A 12733-nucleotide genomic window follows, 5' to 3' on the forward strand; every position below is an offset into this window, starting at 1 on the left:
AGTAGAATGGTTACCAGGAATGAGAGGAGGAGAAGAGATGGAGAACTATTGTTCAGTGGGTATAGAGTTTCAGTTATGCAAGATTAAAAAGTTCTAGAGATCCATTTCACTGCAATATACACTTAAAATGGCTAAGATAGTAAATATTATGTTATATATTTCATACCATAATAAAAAATTGTATTTGCAGTAGCATTGAATAAATCCAATAAAAGATGTGCAAGATCTCTACACTAGAAACTGTAAACCACTGATGAGAGAAATTAAAAGATTTTTGAAACTTACTACAGGGTTATGATAATTAAGACAGTATGATACTGGCTCAAGGAGAGACAAATAGACCAATCAATAAAACAGAATAAAGAATTGAGAAAAAGACTCACAGATTTATGGTCACAAGATTTACAACAAAGAATCTACCACAATTAAGTGCAGAAAACATGGTCTTTTTAATAAGTAGTAATGGAGTCATTGATACCCAAATGGCAAAACAAATGAGCTGCATCTTCTACCTCACAACATATGCAAAAATTAATTTAGGTGGATTTTAGACATATGTGAGAGATAAAACAATAAAGTATCTTGGAGAAAACAGAAGGAATATAATCTTAGGAGTATTGCAAAAATTATTTAAACAGAACAGAAAAAACACTGACCATAAATGGAGGCAGTGATGGCTACATTGGACTATGTGAAAATAATAGCTTTCTTTCATCAAAAGTCATCATGTAGAAAGTAAACAGTCAATCTGAGGACTAGAAGAAGCTATGAATCACACATCCGGTAAGGAAACCAATTTTTTTAAAAGGATGAAAGGGCTAAACAAGGTACTTTTTGAAAGAGAATACCCAGGTGGCCAACAATCATGTGAAAAGGTCCTTTACATCATTATTTATCAGAGAAATGTGAATTAAAACCATGATGAGATAGCATTACCCATCTACTAGAATGGCTAATGTGAAAAGGACTGATAAAATCAAGTGTGGCAGAGATGGGGAGCAACCGGAATTCCAAGCAGCACATTGCTGATGGAAGCGTCAATTTGTTCAGTCACTTTGGAAAACTATGTGACAGTGTCTGCTTAAAAACCTAAACATATGCCTACTCCGTGATCTAGCAATTCCCCTATTAGATATTTGCCTGAAAGAAATGAAATCTATGTGCACTAAAAATGCTCTACAGGAGTGTTCACAGATGCAATAGAATACAATGCGAATTAAGAAAGAGCCCAGTGACACCAGCCCACAACACAGGTCAATCTCACAGACATTACATTGAATGAAAGGCATAAAAAACTAGAGTGCACACTATTTGATCTTATTTATACAAAGTCCATATAAAACTAACTTATGGTGATAGAAATCAGAATAGTAGTTAGCTTGTGGGGTGGGGTGGGAGAGTCAGTATTTACTAGGAAGAGGCATAAGGGAATTTTTGTGGGGAGGTGATGGAGATTTTCTATTTATTTTCTTTGAGAGGAGTTCTCACTCTGTCCCCCAGGCTCTGCTCACAGCAACCTCCGCCTCCCAGGCTCAAGCGATTCTTTTATTTTAGCCTCCCATGTCATTGGGACTATGGGCACACACAATGAAACCCAGCTAATTTTTTGTATTTTTGGTAGAGACAGGGTTTCACCATGTTGCCCAAGCTGGTCGTGAACTCCTAAGCTCAAGTTATCTGCCCACCTTGGCCTCCCAGAGTGCTGGGGTTACTGGCCTGGCCAGTTTTCTATATTTTGATCTAAGTGGTATCAATGTGTAAAAATTCTTCGTCCGTCCTTCCTCCCTCCCTCCTTCTTTTTTCTTTTCTTTTCTTTCTTTCTTTTTATTTTTTTTTTTGAGATAGGGTCTCATTTTGTCACCTAGGCTGGAGTTCAGTGGTGCAATCACAGCTCACTGTAACCTTGAACTCCTGGGCTCAAGTGATCCTCCTATCTTAACCTCCCAAGTAGCTAGGACTACAGGCATATGCCACTACACCTGGCTAAAAAAAAAAAAGTTTTTTTTTTGAGATAATGTCTCATTATATTTCCCAGGCTTATCTCAAACTCCTAGCGTCAAGTGATCCTCCTGCCTGAGCTCCCAAAGCGCTAGCCTGTGTTCTTAACATGTATGTGCTTTGGTGTACAAAAAAAAGAGTACTTCAATTTTATAAAATGGGAAGGAAACTCAGAGATCAGGTTAAAAAAAAGATGAATGTCCATCTAGTTTATACAAACGGTAATCTTTGTTTTGGTAGAAGGCATAAAGAAAGCGGTAGGGTTATTTGGTGAATTGTGGCACAGCGCAGGCTCACTGAGGTCCCCTCTGAGTGACCTCTGTCCTGTGACACCAGATGCGATGCAAATTCCTGGCTGTTGGGGAGGACTTCCAGGCATGACCAAGCCTCTGCAGCTGCTTCCATCATACAGTTTTGCTCAAGTCAAGTGCAGACATTTCTGTAGGTTGTCAGAGGCCCCTAGAGAAGCCCCACCTTCCACTTTGAGGCATCCTTGGGTACAGGCCCCAGCTGGACAAGGTCAGCAGGCTTGACCCTGGGTGTGACTCTAGACTAGAGCTATTCAAAGGATAGTCTGGGGCCTGGAGCCTGTCTACACACTGGTGCTGACCTAGGATAATTTAGTACAAAAATGGAGAGCAATTTTGAGAAACTTTTTGTGGCAATTTTAATGAGTAATCTTATGTCTATTAAATTTATCACAATTAATGGGACTTGAATGTTGTATATCTTTTTTCCATTTCATTTCTAATTTGTTTTCATTGCATTTACAAAAACATTGAACTGTGATGAATTGGAAATGTCTGAGAAACTGGTCCTTCTTCACAGGTAGTCTTTGGCCCAGCAAAGGGTGTGTCCTAAAAGAACCTGCAGAAGAGCTTGGGTGGGGCCTGTCATAAGTCAGGGGCTGCTGCTGCCTGTACTTGGCAATTTTTAGAGACATGGAGCAAAACAGCCTAATTGTAGTTTCCATAGTTACCAGCCACCACTGAGGAGAACGTGAGCAGATCTTAAAGGGAAAAGCCGTGCACGGGTAGAAGTCAGGAAGCAGGGAGGGAGGGGAGGAAGAGCCGGGTCCCAGAGAGGGTCTGGGCTAGAGGGCAGCTTCTACTCACATAGCTGCAGTCCTAGTTGTTGTCTCTATCCCGGGGCAGAGGTCCTCAGGCTGCCGTAATGGCACATCACCATGGTAGCCTCCCATGAAGGGCACCTAGCAGGCTGAGAAGGGGCCTTCGGCACAGTTGGTAGGATGATTACCATTCAGAGGTCCTACTCTCTGGCCCCATTCCAGTGTGAGCTCCAAGAATTTTCACTTGTTTCTCCTTCCGTGAAACCCCTGACTATGGGCCTCCACTCAAAGGAAAGCTAGAGAAAAGGGAAAAATGGCAGGAAAGTGTCTGTACCAGCCCTACCACCACTGATGCTCAAGCTTGGGACTTGGATGTCCCCAGCAAGCCTGTGTGTCTCTGTCATCTATTGAGGCCAATGCTGTGGACCACCCAGCTGCCTCACATATCACTCATTGGCTCTCTCCTTCATGCTTTACTCAACAAATACTTCTGCTTGGGGCTAGATAATACAGGAGAGCCCAATCAGGCAATATCCCCACAATCGTGGAGCTTATTATATTCCAGTGCGAGAGACTGACATTAAAAGTGTACATGGAAGCTGTAATGTCAGGTAATAAACATTATGTTCCATTGGCCTCAGGGTGGTGTGTTGGGCCAGGCGGGGCCTTGTTGAGGGTGACCACAGTCACACATGGTCTTTGGCTTGTGAGGGGCAGAAATACGGCCACAGCAAGGAGCTTGGGCTTAGCAATGCGGCTCACAGGGTCTGCAGAGAGCACCATACAAGTGGAGCCCGGCAAATGCTTGTCAACTAATGATGCAGAAATCAAAGCTGTGTAAATCCCTCTTGGCTCATATCTGCATGTCCCAGAACCCCCAGAGAGGCCCTCCGTATCCACTTGGTTTCAGGCATGACTTGGGTTTCCACAGCCATCTCAAAAGGGGTGTGATGGGTGATTCCACCGGGGGGCCCACCCTGGGGTTCAGCCACTGGGTGACGCTGTTGCAGCTCTTTAGCTCCAAAGAAGAAAACTAGAGGCCAGGAGAAAGAAAGATGCTGCTTTATGAAAATATTTGGATTCTGCAAAATAAGAAGCAGTCCCATCTCAGAATTATAGGCTCATAAATCACTCTGGGGAGAAAACGGGCTCTGGGACCCGGGAGACTTGGGACATGAGTTTATGATCTCTCCAGAAGCCCGTGATGGAATTACAGCCTCATAACTCACTGGGGCCTGCTCCTTCCTCCAGCCTGGCCTCAGCTGTCAGGCAGGGCCCCCAGGGAAGGCCAATCTGGATGACAGCAATGAGAGGCTGACCTGGCAGAGGCCTCAGGGGAGCATGAAGGGAGGCCGAGGCAATGTTTTTGAGCTAGGTGCGGGCAGCCAGGCCTCCGTGTTAGGGATTCTGTGAGGTTTGTCAGAGTGATGAGGAGCTGAGGCTGAAGAGGTGAGCTGAGCTGCTGGATAGAAGGCTTGCGTGAGTGTCCCATTCCACGGGGTGCTGTGGAACCGCACAGCAAGGACACACACTCGACCCTTCCTGGGTGGGGTGGGGTAGTGTGAAGACGTCCTGCTACCACTTCCTTGTCAGGGCCATGTCTCTAGTTTGCCACTTTACAAAATGGTGACCGCCAACCTCTCCTCAGGGAGCTGACAGATACTCTTGAGGCCTCAGAAGAGCTCACAGCCTGAGGGCAAATGGTTCGCTGAAGGAGCTGGGGTCTTCCTGCAGGTGGGGAAGATATGCCTGTGGCCAGAGGGGTGGTTTGTTACCAATATGCCCACCTCCCCGCTGGCCCTAGCTGTGGCCTCCGGCATGTCCAGGATGAAGAAAAGGCCCCAGGAAGTGGGTTCTAATGGCAAGTCAGTGAGGCACTGTAAAAGGGCTGCCTTTTGCGCCACTGCACTCCAGCCTGGGGGACAGAACGAGACTCCGCCTCAAAAAAGAACAAAAAACAAAGCTGCCTTTCCTGAGGAGTGCTGACTGTGAGTCGGGCGTGGTGCACTTCATTATGCTGAATCCCCACAACTTGTCACAAATTATTTCCTTTTCACAGACGAGGGGAGTGAGGCAAAGTGATCAAAATCAACTTCTCTCCAGCCACACACACATGCTAAGTACTGTACTGGAGACTTAAATCCAGATCCCTCTGTATCTGCAGTGCATCCCACAAGCATGGCTGCCTGGTGCCCCATCCTGTGCACAGCAGTCCCTAAATCTGCTGGTGGAATACCCTCAATTTCTGTTCTTCTCTCCCTGCTGTAGCTTGCAGTTGCAACCCAATGCCTACCCCTAGTCATTTTCTCTACAATGTCCTTTGCTATTGTCAGAGGTGTTTGAATAGGGGCTGGGTGAAATGGGGCTGAGACCTATCAGGCTGCATTCCAAGGCAGTGAAGGCATTCTAAGTCACAGGATGAGATAGGAGGTCAGCACAAAATACAGGTCATAAAGATCCTGCTGATAAAACAGATTGCAGTAAAGAAGTTGGCTAAACCCCATTAAAACCAAGGTGGCCACAAGGGTGACCTCTGGTTGTCCTCACTGCTACACTCCCATCAGCACCATGACAGTTTACAAATGCCATGGCAACATCAGGAAGTTACCCTATATGGTCTAAAAGGGGGAGGCATGAATAATCCACCCCTTGTTTAGCATATCATCAAGAAATAACCATAAAAATAGGCAACCAGCAGCCCTCAGGGCTGCTCTATGGAGTAGCCATTCCTTATTCTTTTGCTTTCCTAATAAACTTGCTTTCACTTTAGGGATTCGCCCTGAATTCTTTCTTGCACAAGATCCAAGAACCCTATCTTGGGGTGTGGATTGGGACCCCTTTCCAGTAACACTATGATGATAATCCATCTATCAGTAAGAGAGAGAGAGAGAGAGAAATAGAGACAGAGGGAGACTTGTTTATTGTTTGTCGTAGTTCAGCACAATCATTAAGAGCGTAGGTTTTGGAATCAGAGAAACCTGGGCTTACATCCCCACTCTATGATCTCTATTACTTTCCATTTGTGGAACTGGAGTTCAATTATTATTTTAAGTCTCAGTGTATTTATCTGTAAAATGGGTACAATAATGGTAACTATAGACTAGAGCTGGATCCTGAGAATTGAATGCAAGTAATGTATGTGAGTGACACAGACATCATCTCTCTGAGGAAATCCTTTTGTGTCCTGGGAGGTGATGACTCTTGGACAACGAATAATTGGAAATCAAGGTTTACAATCTCACCCAACACTTGTATTGTCTTCTTTATCTATTCCAAGTGTCTTATCAACATTCCATTTTCTAAGGGACCTAATTTTTTTTTAATTGATAGACTACAGCAGACTAAGATCACTTAGGAAAAACTTGCCTTCAGTATCAGCTTGATTTTATTACATGATCTTCTTTACATACCTGGTCTTGTGGCCCAGTGCTATAAAGAAAACAATGGTCAATGACATTTGGTTGGACAGGCCTATCCATTTATATCTTTGGAACATAGGTGATGAGGGGGCTGCAGAGATAAATGAGTAGTAAGCTGAACTTTTGCAAGGGAGGGTGGGTCTCTAAAAGCTCTCCTAAGGTTCAAATACTGATGGCCCGAAGCTGTTGATCTTATCTAGTTCAGGAGATGTTTCTCCATAAAGTAAATCACGATCCACTGCATGAATTCCTATGCACTGAATATTGTAGAAAGAACTGATGACCCTGAAAAACTGGAAATGTTAACCCTCTTCCTAGATGGACTAGGTGTCATCCTGCCAAGAGACAGAGAAGGAGATTCTAAGTCAAGTAAAAGCTCATTAAGTGCAGATATTTCCCTACTTTATATGGGGAGACCTTGAATCATAGACCAGTCCTGATATTTGCAGAGCTGCAGAGGGTGAGGGTATGAATGGAGGCCTAGACATCAAATGCTTATATTTAAATAAACTTTGTTCCATCCTTGTACCTTGGCAAATATACCTTCAAAGCAATAAAATCGGTGGGGCAGGGGGAGTGAAATCTATGCCTTATATGTGACTGAAAGTTGGTAAAAATATAAATAACCAGATTTCATAATTATTACACCCCTGTGCGAGTTTTGTTAATGGGCTGACATGTTTGAATGAGTAATAAAGACATACACAGTTCATGTAAAACTTGAGCATTCATCTAATTACTGTGTATCCAGCATTGAGTTCAGAATCAAAGAAATAGAAGACCTGGTCTATTTCTGAGTTAAGGAGACAGGACATAAAAAGGTGAAATTATTACGGGATAAAATTATCACATACGTATCAGCATTGATTCTATTAAAATAAAGTGCTGAGTGGTGCATTACAGGCAATGAAAGGCTAAGGCCACCCAAGATGAGGTGCTAATTGGATGGCACAGCCGAGAAAGGCAGACAGTGCTGGGAAAGGTTAAATAGTATCACGTCCCACCCCAGAAGTCATGTGTGAATTTGATGAGTCACAGAACCAATGGGCTTGTCCAGCCCTCACCAACATCCATGAGTCAGGGTCACCTTGACATCCTTTACTTATCTCCCATATGTCATAACTTTCAAGGTAGAACAAAAACTTGGCTTTGTTGTGAATAATGGAAAGGAGGAGAAAAGGCAATCACTGTAGCCGGTGGTGAAAGTAGTGGAAAAATGAGAAGGTAGAAGAAAAGAACTGGGGACTCTTACCAAAAAAAAAAAAAGAAAAAAAGTTTTTGAAATGACTTTAATCTTACTGATCTAGAATGAAGGGTTTTAAAGGATTACATATTGTGTTGTAGACTTCCCTTGCACTCCATCACATACCCTCTGGACCCGCCTTTCCATCCCAGCTGTTACCACAGCAACCAGGTGGCATGCACATGGAGCCTGATAGTGTCTGCTTCAGGGACACTGCACTCTCCTTACCTCTTGCCCCAGGGCTCCTCTGCTCCTACCATGGAGGGCGGGGGTGCCTGAGAGAAACCACTCAGTTTTTCCAACTCACTTGCAAACTTAGAAGTGTTAGGAATCAACAGCCCAGGGGCAAGCTTTCTGCAGTGGGGAGTGGGAGCCAGTGGATGGTTTCTGAGATGCATTCTACATCACTAGAAGGTCCAAGAGGGGTCAGAGTCCCGGCCCCCACAGTGAGACCCAGCTTGAAAATATCCCCTAGAACTGGCTTGTCCTCACTTCCCTACCTTCCACTCCTCTTGCTCAGGACCGCTTCCCAAAATAAGCCCCCTTATTTTGAAGCTTTATAAGCTCACAAACCCTTGTCTCACCTCTGCTTTTAGGGGGAAATCAGGCTCTTATAATTTTTAGTTATCTATTTTTGTACTTTTTTGGAAAGCTATGTTCTATTTACATGTGTATTTCAAGACTTGGGCAGTTGAGAAATTCTTGTACCTACTTTACTCGTTCTTTTACAAAACATTTATAGGGCAACTACTATGTGCTTGGTGTTGTCCCATGAGCAAGGGTTAGTGAGATCATATGTGGAGTTTTCGGAAGCCTGCTACACAATAGTAAAAGCTATCATCTGTCACAAACTTACAGGGTGGCAGGACCTGCTCTAAGTGCTTTGTAATCCTTGCCTCACTTAATCCTCACGAGAACTGTATGAGGATATCCTCAGCAGCCCTGCATTATTATTCTCATCTTTACAGGTGAGGAAGCCATGATTTAGAGACAGCTGGGAACTCCAGGTAAAAACTGGCCAGAGAAGGGCAGAGTTTGAACCAGGCCATGGTCTTCACCATCACACTATGTAAATAGTATATTCCAGATAGAAAAGGGGGATGGAGAACGGGTCCTAGGAGTAGAAGTCCTAGCTGTCTGCACAGGGGGGCTGCTCACACAGCTCTGAGTCAGTGGCATCTCCAGCCTGCGTTGCCCACAGAAATTCACAAAACAGCAGGCAAACCAAAGCAGAAGGAAGGACTGGCAGGGTACTGTGGAGTTGGGGTAGTTCAGCACAGCCAATGCCCTTTTAGTTAAGGAAACAGGATGTTTCCTATGGTGAGGGATGTGATCCTAATGAATCAGCGGGAGCACACATCCCTACTGACCTGCCAGCCACCTCTCCCAGGGCCTCTGTTTCTTTCTACCCCAAGCCCTGACTCTGCATTGCTGGAGTTTGGAGAGACTTAAACAGGTAATGAACAGGAACTTGGAAGGTGAGTGATATAGTGGCTGGTCTGGTCTGGACTTGGATGTGGAGCAGGAATAAGAAGGACCCCTCTTCTGCATGTATGTGCATGAGAAGCATGACTTCTTCATCTCCTGCATCTTAGAGGGATCATCAGGCCTTCATTAGAATCAGCCAGCATCCTTCTAGGCATCACGAGAAGCTATCGTTTATGGCTTTTGAAGGCAGCTGCCATCTTGATCAAGGACCAGTACTGAGAACATGGTCTGTATCCCCTAAGGATGGGTTCTCTGCTTTCCTGGTAAATTGATCATTGATCAAAACCAAGGCGTACAGAAGACTATATAGGTTATATTTTTTAACAACCTTGGTTGCATTCATTCCTAGATAATAAATAGTTTCTCCTAGGGCACTGTGGGATGTTAATGCCATGACTTTCACTTGGGCCTGAAAACTCTTCACCACAGCAGGTGGTGTGGTAATCAGGCAGCACGTGCCTGGCACAGAGTTGGCAAAAGGCAGGTCCTTTCTCTCACCCTCCAAATCCTCCCCATTTCTCTCCTTGATACTTCCCCTCCCTCCACTTCCTTCTTTCCTAACTCTGTAGATTTACACTGCCTTTTTCCACCTCTCCTCCTCTTTAGTCTTCCCTTTCTTCCCTAATCTGACCCAAAGCTAGTTCAGGAAAATTAGGACCTTCCACAAAATGATTCATATTGAGTGTAAATAGTCAACAGTGTCCTTTTTAAAGAAGGCTTTAGGTCAAAAGAATACTTCTCCATAGGTGAAATATGAGATTTCGTACATTCATTATGAACTGAGGGGCCACCTATTAGGTTAAATCCCTTGTACCCTATAGCAGTCAAGATAGTCTTGGCTATGCAACAGTAGCAAACAGCCTCATACCTTAGTGACTTAAAGCAGCAAAGTTTTATTTTTTACTCATATTACACAACCATGGTATCATCCAGTGGCTTTGCTCTGTGCTGTCATTGTCCTCACTCTGTGATTCAGGCTGCTGCTCTCTGGAGCATTACAAGTGACCACACCACTAGTACTCATATTTCATTGGCCCAAACCAAGTCGCTGGGTCAGCTGAACTTTATTGGGGTGGGAAACTGTACTCCTTCAAGAAGGGGAAATAGCTATTGTTGAACTGTGATATAACCTACCAGATATTCCTATGCCTGGGTCTAACCTCCTCTGACTGGGCCCTACCTCCTCTGCCTGGGTCCAGCATCATTTATGAGCCTTAGCTTTAGTGGATACCCTCAGCAGCCCTGCAGGCTCTGGCTCAGTGTTCAAGGTAGGAGTTCTGCTAAGAGAAAAGTGAGGCAGGTTTAGAGAAAGTGATGGTGCAGAAGTGACCTGCATCTGCCTGCATTTACTCTGCTCAGTTAGGAGCAGCTCTACTAATCCAGGGAGAGGTTTTGACTACAACACCATCTCTCTTTACCTGTAAAAGATAGCCACTAGCTGCAACTCAAGGAATTAGTTTTCTAAAGATAAACCATTCATAGGAGAGGGCGAGTGGCCTGATTTTGAAGGTAATGGAGTCATAGTTGGGAGACAACTCAGTGGCCAGCTTTGTAGCTGACTGCTTTCACTGAGTCTTGCTTTCTGTCCCTCTCTCCCTCCATTCATAGTTGATTGAGCACTCTCTCTGAGTGGATGACTGTGCTAAGCTGGGGTAATAAATTCAACTGAGATGTGGTCTCTGCCTTTAAGGATCTCACAGTCAGCTGGGCACAGTGGCTCATGCCTATAATCCCAGCACTTTGAGAGGGCGAGGGAGAGTAATCACTTGAGGTCAGGAGTTCAAGACCAGCCTGGTCAACATGGCGAAATCCCATCTCTACTAAAAATACAAAAAAAAAAAAAAAAAAAAAAAAAAAAAAAAAAAAAAAAATAGCTGGGCCTGGTGGCACACACCTGTAATCCCAGGTACCTGGGAGGCTGAGGTACGAGAACTGCTTGAACCCAGGAGGTGGAGGTTGCAGTGAGCCGAGATCATGCCACTGCACTCTAACTAGGCAATAAAGCAGGACTCTGTCTTGGCGGTGGGGGAGGGGGGGAATCAAAAATCTCATAGTCTAATGACCACAAAAAGTAAACGATTTCATAAGGTGTTAGATATTTACTTATTTTGCAATGGGTAAATTAGGCATTATTCTAAATTTGTTATTAAAGCTCCAGGATGGGCCCACTCTTCTTTGTACAGTTTCTGTTTTGTTTTGTTTTGTTTTGTGAGGTGGAGTCTTGCTCTGTCCCCCAGGCTGGAGTGCAGTGGTTCAATCTCGGCTCACTGCAACCTCTGCCTCCTGGGTTCAAGTGATTCTCCTGCCTCAGCCTCCTGAGTAGCTGGGATTACAGGTGCCTACCACCACACCAGGCTAATTTTTGTATTTTTAGTAGAGATGGGGTTTTACTATGTTGGCCAGGCTGGTCTCGAACTCCTCACCTCAAGTGATCTACCCACCTTAGTCTCTCAAAGTGTTGAGATTACAGGCATGAGCCACCATGCTCGGCCTGTAGAGTATCATTTGTATGACTAATAATAACACTGCATGCATGTATGAGCCTTCATAGCACATGGGGTCTTTTTCATTTCAGTTGTCTAAATCGACCTGCCCCAATCTTCTGGGCTTTGTAGTACAAGTAGAACCATCTTTATTTTGCGGCTAAGTAAACAAAATACAAGAGAAGCAGCCTGCTCAAGGTCATGGTGGTTGGTTCTGACAAAGTTTGAGCTCAGATAGGTAAGGGAATCTGAGGCCCTGGTGGAAACTTCGTTGTTCAGTCTCAATGTGCACCTTCAGAGTGACATCACTGTCCCCACCCAATCTGAGTCTTTATTTAGGAGAAGGGAAAAACATCTCCTTCCTGTTCCTGAACTATACTTTCCTTGTAAGCCTGATCTACTAAGAAAAAAACAAAAAACAAAAACAAAAACAAAACAAAACAAAACAAAGCAAAACAAAAAAACTACCACTCTGGTTGATTTCAATCCATTTGGTTTGTTCTAGGTCTTGAGGGACCTCGGTTTTCCCTCACAGGTGCCCCATCCATTCGACAGTCACTCCACGCTGTACATCGTCCTGTGGCCGGCCATGCTGATGGTGCCTCCAGAGGCCGTGGATTCTCCATCTCAGACTGAGGGATGCTCTCTCCTCAGGAGCTCCCTCGTATCTCAGAAGAAATCGCCTCTGGAAGGTGGGACAGTGCTGAGAGCAAGGCCAGGAAGGACCCTTGTGGACATTCCCCAGGCCACTTCCTGACCCTTCTCTCTGTGCCCTCCAGGGGTCCCATCCTGGGTGAACTCTTCCCCATGCACATCTCAGGGTGTGAAGGCTGGAGGGGCCTATGGGTGGGTTGGTGGGTGGGGGCAGCAGGGAGGCAGGAGGGTGGAATTTGCCTGAAGTTTCATCAGCATTTGTGTCCTAGCATCTGCCTCACCCCTCCCCCTTGTCCCCACCCCACACTCCTCCTTCCTTTCTTGCTTCCCTCCTGAGTCTTCCCCTTTCCATGTTTCTGCCTCCTGTTCTTTATCCTGC

The sequence above is a fragment of the Chlorocebus sabaeus genome, chromosome 21 (assembly GCF_047675955.1).
Source record: "Chlorocebus sabaeus isolate Y175 chromosome 21, mChlSab1.0.hap1, whole genome shotgun sequence".
Classification (NCBI taxonomy): Eukaryota; Metazoa; Chordata; class Mammalia; order Primates; family Cercopithecidae; genus Chlorocebus; species Chlorocebus sabaeus.